The sequence below is a fragment of the Jaculus jaculus genome, chromosome 4, assembly GCF_020740685.1.
Source record: "Jaculus jaculus isolate mJacJac1 chromosome 4, mJacJac1.mat.Y.cur, whole genome shotgun sequence".
Lineage (NCBI taxonomy): Eukaryota > Metazoa > Chordata > Mammalia > Rodentia > Dipodidae > Jaculus > Jaculus jaculus.
In genome coordinates this window covers 127938963-127946988 of record NC_059105.1, presented here as the reverse complement: position 1 = coordinate 127946988, position 8026 = coordinate 127938963, and the positions used below count along the sequence as shown (strand labels likewise).

Here is an 8026-nt window from a genome sequence, read left to right as displayed (position 1 = left end):
ATCAGCGAATAGAGCTAACTTAACTTCTTCCTTTCCAAATTGTATCCCTTTTATTTCCTTCTCCTGTCTTATTGCTTGAGCTAGGGCTTCCAGAACTATATTGAAAAGCAGAGGTGAGAGAGGACATCCCTGTCTTGTTCCTGATCTCAATGGGAATTCCTCCAGTCTCTCTCCATTAAGAATTATTTGGGCCTTTGGAGCTTTGTATATTGCCTTTATTATATTAAGATGTGAACCAGCCATGCCGATTCTCTCCAATGTTTTGATCATGAAGTGATGTTGTATCTTGTCAAAGGCCTTCTCTGCATCTATCGAAATGATCATGTGATTTTTATGTTTAAACTTGTTTATGTGGTGTATTACATTGACAGATTTTCGTATGTTGAACCACCCTTGTGTTCCTGGGATAAATCCCACTTGGTCAAGGTGGATAATGCTTTTGATGTGTTGTTGGATTCGGTTTGCGAGAATTTTGTTGAGGATCTTTGCGTCTATGTTCATTAGGGAAATAGGCCGATAGTTTTCTTTTCTTGTGGCGTCTCTGCCTGGTTTGGGGATTAGGGTGATACTAGCTTCATAGAAGGAGTTGGGTAGTTTTCCCTGTTCTTCAATTGTGTGGCACAGTTTTAGGAAGATTGGTTTGAGTTCTTCCATGAAGGTTTGATAAAATTCGGCTGGGAATCCATCTGGTCCTGGACTCTTCTTTTTTGGGAGGTTTTTTATTACTTTTTCAATCTCCATGAGCGTGATGGGTTCATTGAGGTGACTGATCTGCTCTGAGTTTAGCTTTGGTAGATGATATGCATCCAGGAATTTATCCATCTCCTCCACATTTTCCAGTTTTGTGGAGTAGAGGTTTTTGAAATAAGTCCTGATGATTCTGCCGATTTCACTGATGTCTGTTGTAATCTCTCCTTTTTCATTTTGAATTTTGTTAATTTGGAGTCTCTCCTTTTTTTGCTTGATCAAATTGGCCAGAGGTTTGTCAATCTTGTTTATTTTTTCAAAGAACCAGCTCTTTGTTTTGTCAATTGCCTTAATTGTTTCCTTGGTTTCCAATTCATTAATTTCTGCTCTGATTTTAATTATTTCCTTCCTTCTGGAGCTCTTTGGGTTGGATTTTTCTTGTTTTTCCAATGCCTTTAGGTGGATGGTTAAGCTATTGATTTGGGATTTTTCTGTCTTTTTTATGAAGGCATTGAGTGCTATGAATTTTCCCCTGAGGACTGCCTTCATTGTGTCCCACAAGTTTTGGTATGATGTGTTCTCATTGTCATTCAATTCCAGGAATTTTGCAATTTCATTTTTTATTTCATCCACTATCTATTTATTGTTTAAGAGTGTGCTATTCAGTTTCCAGTTGCCGTTGGGGCTCTTGTTGGTTTTTTTGTTGTTGATTTCTAGGAATATAGCATTATGATCTGATATCATGCAGGGAATTATGTCGATTTTCCTAAATATGTGGAGGCTATCTTTGTGACCCAGTATATGGTCTATTTTAGAGAATGTTCCATGGGCTGCTGAGAAGAATGTGTAGTCTGTGGATTTGGGGTGGAAAGTTCTGTAGATGTCTGTTAGGTCTAAGTGCTCTATGGTTTTGTTGAGCTCTCTTACTTCCCTGTTGAGCTTCTGTTTGGATGATCTGTCTATTACTGATAATGGTGTGTTAAAGTCCCCAGCTATGATGGTGTTGGTGGTTATTTCTGTTTTATTGTCAAGTAGGTTTTGTTTTATGAACTGCGGTGCCCCTGTGTTTGGTGCATACAGATTTATGATTGTAATATCCTCTTGATGGATTGTTCCCTTTACAAGTAGGAAGTAGCCTTCTTTGTCTTTTTTGATTGTTTTTGGTTTGAAGTCAATTTTATTTGATATTAATATAGCTACACCTGCTTGTTTCTTATTCCCATTTGCTTGGAATATTGTTTTCCACCCTTTCACCCTGAGGAGGTTTCTGTCTTTAGTGGTAAGGTGGGTTTCTTGAAGGCAGCAGATTGAGGGGTCTAATTTTTTGATCCACCCTGTTAGCCTGTGTCTCTTGATGGGTGAATTAAGGCCATTAATGTTTAGGGTGATGACTGTGAGATTTGATTTGATCCCTGTCATTTTGTGGTGGTAGAGGTGTGTTGGCATTTCCATGGAATTTTTTTTTTTTTTTTTTTTTTGTATCTACTCTGGGTTTGATTGCTGTGATCTTCTTCTTGTAGGCATTTGTGTTTGGTTATTTGTTTCCTCTCTGTGGAGAATTTCCTGGAGTACTTTCTGTAGGTTTGGTTTTGTGTTCATATAATTGTAAAGCTGGGTTTTATCATGGAAAGTTTTCCTTTCACCATCTATTATAAGGGAGACTTTTGCTGGGTAGAGTAGTTTAGGTTGAAAGCCATAGTTTCTTAGCATTTGGAGAGTATCATTCCAGGCCCTTCTAGCTTTCAGGGTTTCCATTGAGAAGTCTGAAGTAATTCTGATGGGGTTTCCTTTGAAAGTGGTGTGCTGTTTTTCCCTAGCTGCTTTTAGGATTTTTTCCTTGGTGTCAATGTTTAGAGTCTTAATGATAATATGCCTTGGGGAGTTTCTCCTTTGGTCTAGTCGGTTAGGAGTTCTGTTTGCTTCTTGAATCTTGATGGGCCTTTCTTTTAAGAGACTGGGGAAGTTTTCTTCAATTATTGTGTTAAATAAGTTCTCCATGCCTTTGGTCTGAAATTCTTCTCCTTCTGGTATTCCAATGATTCTGATATTAGGACGTTTAAGTGTATCCCACAATTCTCTCATGTTCTGTTCACAGGAACTTTTGAACTTACTGAAATTTTTGGACTCTCGAACTGTTTCTTCCATCCTGTCTTCCAGATCAGAATTTCTATCTTCCACTTCGCTGACTCTATTCTTGAGAGCCTCTAGTGAGTTTTGGACTTGTTCAATTAAGTTTGCATTTTCTACTACTTTCCTATGTATCACTTCCATCGCTTTGTCTAGCTCCATTTTTGTCTCATTTTCTGATTTTCTTGCTGATTCTTGGAAATCATCCTTGCATTTCTTTATGTTTTCATTTAGTGTGGCCAGCTGATTTTTAAGGTCCTCTTTTTTTTCATTCTCCCTCAACTCTCTTAGCTCTCTTTGAATTCCTTCCAGTGTCTTATCATATTGCTCTAGCTTAGTGATGGTAGCATCCATACGATTATCTATCCTTTGTAGCTTTCCTGTCAGATCTAGCAGTACTATGGTCAGGGTTGCATTGTTCATTGCTTCCACTTGATGTTCTGATCCTAAACACTCTTCTATGTTTTGGTTTGTTGTGATCCTTGTTGGACTGGGTGATCTGTCTGGATTTTCTTCCATTTTATTTTTCGTGTTATTTCTTTTGCGCTGTGGTCTACCCATGTCAGTGTATGGGCAGGTAGGTGGGTGGAGCAGCCTGGGATCTAGCTTAATGCAAATCCAAGGCAGCCTGGGGCAGTTGTAAGCAGCCTAGGTTTTTGCTCACTCTTGCCAAAGCCGCCTACCTATAGCCTGACAGGGGCACCAAAGTTGCCTGAATTCTCACCCAGTAATGCACCTAAGCTACCTGCCTTTGAGCTTGAAAAGGGACTGAGGTAGCAAGCCTTGAAGGTGCCTAGATTCTGGATGGGTACACTGGGGTCTGTAAACAGTCTGTGCTCTTCCGCCTCAGGGGAGTGGGGGATGGGTGGCGATGTACAGGTAGGGGATGGCACCTGCGCTGGCACTAGTGACTCAGTGTGGACTTATGTGGCTCTTGCTGTGGGACTGGGCCCACTGCACGTGCAATTGTAGTGCAGAGGCAGATGATGTGGGTACGGAATCAGGACACAGCAGAAACTGACCGGCGGCAAGTGATGTGAAAACAGCAGGGCGTGAGGGGAGGGGGGGCAGCTAGGAGCGTGGGGTGCTGTGGGATACCGTGGGGTGCTCTGGACTCGCAGGGGGGGAGGGGGCGGATCGCGCGGGGGAGGGTGCTGAGGGGGTCCAGGGGGTTGCGGGTAGCGCAGGGGCCGTGGAGCACTCTGAGGTAAGATGGAGTGCTGGATGCTGTGGGACGCTGCGGGGCAGTCTGGGCACGCGGCGGGGGTGGGGTGCACGGGGGGGGCTCGAGGAGCGTGGGGGTGGGGCGCGGGGTGTCTCGGGGCACGCGGCGGGATCGGGGGACACCTGGGCGCCCAGGCGCTGGACGCTGCGGGGCTTTGAGCGCCCCTGTCGCGTGTGGGTAGGGAGCGTTGGGCGCGCTGGGGGGGGAGGCGGGGGCGGGGCGCGCGGGGGGGGGCTCGAGGCGCGTGGGTGTGGGGCGTGTGGGTCTCAGGGCGCGCGGGGGGTGCGGGGGGTGCAGGGCACGCCTGGGCGCCCGGGGCGCGGGGCGCTTGGGGCGTGCCTGCTGTGTGTGGATAGAGAGCACGGAAGGCGCGGGGGGGGTGGGGCGCGCGGGAGGGTGGGGCGCAGGGGTCTTGGGCGCGCGGGGCAGGCCTGGGTGCCCGGGGCGCGGGAAGCCTTGGTTGGCTTGGGCCGCGTCTGCCGTGTGTGGATAGGGAGCGTGGGGCGTGCTGGGGGGGAGGGGCGTGCTGGGGGGGTGTGGGGGGTGCGGCGGGTGTGGGGCACGGGGGTTGTGGGGTGCGCTGGGCCGCCGGGGCGCGTGGGGCTTGGTGTGCACGGGGAGCCGGGCCGCTGGGCGCGGGGCCGCGCCCGACGCAGTTATTCGCGGCGGGCGGGGTGGCGGGGCGTGGGTCGCGTTGGTGTGTGCTTCCCTCTTTTATCCCAATCTGTGCCCTCCCTCTTCAGAAAGTTCCTAATTTCCCTTGAATACTTGCCTTTTTTTCCCTTGTTGTTTGTAGTGCAGGTAGGCGGTCGCCATCTTGACCGGAAGCCACCAGTTTTTTTCTACTTACATAATTTTTAAACAATATGTTGCATGGGCTGTGACTCAAGATTGACCACTCATAGACTACAAATGTGACAGTGACCTTTCTATATAAAATTTCAGGGCAGAATTTCTTTTTCTATTCCCTTTTGAATAAATGGATGATAATTTCTAAATTTCACTAGGTGGAACCTTTAACACAACAGATATGTCTAGCAATATGTATGACATAAACATTCTGGTAGTTTCCTTTTTAAAATTACCTGATTTCATGCAGCAAAGAAGCAAATGTTTTGTGAAATTAAAGGAGACTAATATGGAGTGAGTGGACAGAGAAAAATAAAACAAGCAGCTGAATGAGACAGAGAGAGTGGACTCTACATTGCACACGTTTCCTAGAAGCAGAAGGCAAAGGAGCTATAGCATCTTTTGTATGTTCTATGTGATGCGAAGGAGCAGGAAGTGCAAATTGACTGTTCCTCGTTTCATGAGAGCTGAACCATGAAAAAAGTTGTGTTTTTGTTTTGCCTGGCAACATGAATTTTGTATTGACATTTGGTTCTCAATAATAACATCCAAAATGCGTTCTGTTCTTATAGTGCTGTGATCGGGACGGCATCGGGTGGAGGGTGAATGTTGCCCGAGTCTCTTGTGGAAGTGGGGAGCAGCTGGTGATACAGAAACACGGATTTCTCCTGGGACCTACCTACACGCAGCCAGGTGGAGAGCTGCAGCAGGTGCCTCGGCTCTGACCAGGGCTGGGGAGGCAGCCCCGGCTGGCCTGCAAACACATGGGCAGAGACTTCTGCCCCAGCCTACAAGCACCCAGGTGCTGACGGGGCCAGCAGCGGCATCAGCAGCTCCTGGAGATGAGGGGAGGCTGGGATGTTACATTCTTGAAGCCTTCACAGGTATGTGTCATCGTAGCCAGCTGGGGGGAGATGATCTCGATTAGGTCCAGATGGGCTGGTCTCAATGGACCCAAAGAAGTCAAAGCGAGCTCCTGGGGGCACAGCACCGGGAGGAAGTCAGTTGGGGAGGCCTGAGGATGGGTCAGTAAGTGCTCTTGGGAAGCCGGATCTCAGGAGATCCACAATCATGCCACCTCTCAGACATCCAAAGGGGTCTATGTCATCTCCCCCAACAGCTAATGGGCCTCGGGGCTCACTCCAAGGAGGAGGCAGGCTGGTGTGTGGATAGTGTGGGGGGATTCGGAGCAGGTCCTCCTCACTGGCAGTGGCAGGTGGGCACTCCCGATGGGGACTGCCTTGTCCCACTGCTCATGAACACCTGTGATGATTCCAGACAAGATACGAGACCGCAGGTCCTCGCTGTTCTTGTAGGTCCTGTGGAAGTCACTCAGGTCTTCTGCACTGATGTAATCATCTAAGGTCAGGGTCAAGTCTGCCACTCGTTTTGAGCCATATTCCAGCACATTGATGATCGTGTTGCTCCACAGGGATGGCTTTCACGAGGAGTTTCCTGGCTCCATGCTTAGACTCATACCAGAAGGCATAAAGGTCTTTATTGCCGCTCCACCCCGCTGGCAGGAGTTCTGACTTCTTATCGCTGGGGCCTGGCTGGTCACCGGTGCCCAAGCTACAGTAGCCGTTGGTCACCACTTCCCAGTGCAGGGAGCAGACGAGCGCGTCCTGCGGGCAGGTGATGGCCGGTGCGAAGAGCACCTCCAAGCCCGCCTGGGCGCTCAGCCTCCTGTAGGGAAGGAGAGGAAAGGAGAGGGCCCAGCGCTGGCCTCCCGCCTCGCAGGTCGGCCGGGTCAGGGCTGCTACAGCGGCTGAAACGCAGAAGCGCCAGAGGTGTGGTGCAGCACCGGAACATCTGAAAACAGTTCTAACTTAGCTTCAGTCACACACTTGTTTCAAATATACCTTAGCACCTTACGGGCTTTCTGCTCTGGTGTAACAAGCATGCGGTATAGTGGCCAGCTGTCAAATTCAGGCCTCAGTAGCTTTTTACAAATATTTTTATTTTTATTTATTTATTTGAGAAAGAAAGAGGCAGATGTTGAAAGAGAGAGAGAATGGGTGTGCCAGGGCTTCCAGTCACTGTAAGCAAACTCCCGACACATACACCACTTTGTGCATCTGCCTTATGTGGGTACTGGGGAATTGAACCTAGGTCCTTAGGCTTCATAGGCAAGTGCCTAAACTGCTTAACCATCTCACCAGCAATGTTTTGATTGGCCATTCTATTATTCTCCTATGAGATGGCCCCAAGTACTATTTGGCTGCCTGTGAACTTCCCAGTTTTGTCAAATTCACACAATTACCACCTTTCCCTACAGACGTGATACAATTTTGTACCATGCTTGTTTTCCCTCAAGGCATTTAGTTCACAGCCTTGACACAGAACCACATATGTGGATTAGATCTGGACCATGGAACGATAAGAAGCTAGAATCCAACACCAAAATGCATTGCCTACAGATGTATAAAAATAATACACTGTAGAAAAGCTAACAGCAGAATACACAGCTCATCTTAAAGGGTAGGGACATATGACTCATGTAAACTATATGCAGTTTCATGAAATGGGGCATAAGCTCCCTCTGCCCTTAGTGGTCTAGAAGGATAAATGTATGTACGGTCATATTTTTCAATGGCCTATGGGAAAAGATCTTATCATCATGAAGTTTTCAGATATCATACCTATCAAAGTTAAAATACTGAGTTATTATAAAAGGTTTTATACCTTATACAAACTGTGATGGTTAATCTATGGTTGATAACTTAACATGATTTACAATTGCCATCAAAACAAATCTCTGGTAATATTTACCAGTGATGTTATAGATTAGATCCTAAGTGTGGCAGTATCATCCCATCTGCTAGCTTATTAGGCTGTATAAAAAAGAGAAAGAGAGCTGAACATTCAGTAGTCAACTTTTCCTACTTCCTCCATGCTGGTAAGAAGTTATGGCACAGTCTTCCTACTCAGGTTTGCCATGTCTTCCTAGCCATACTGTATATTCGTGGATATTTCTCCTTGAAACTGTAAGTCAAAAGTGAACACTTCCTTAGGCTGCTTCTTATGCAATATTTTGTCCCAGCAATGAGAAAATAGCTGAACTTATATAATGACTTGAACTATAATAGTTTTATGTTAAGCAGCTCATACATAATAACTTTGTCATGTATTTCTTTT

The 8026-nt window shown here is 46.7% G+C and overlaps 1 pseudogene; it reads right to left on the bottom strand.

Annotated features, from left to right (window-relative positions):
• Window positions 1-5766: 5766 nt before the first annotated feature.
• Window positions 5767-6791, bottom strand: LOC101611930 (annotated as a pseudogene).
• Window positions 6792-8026: the final 1235 nt, after the last annotated feature.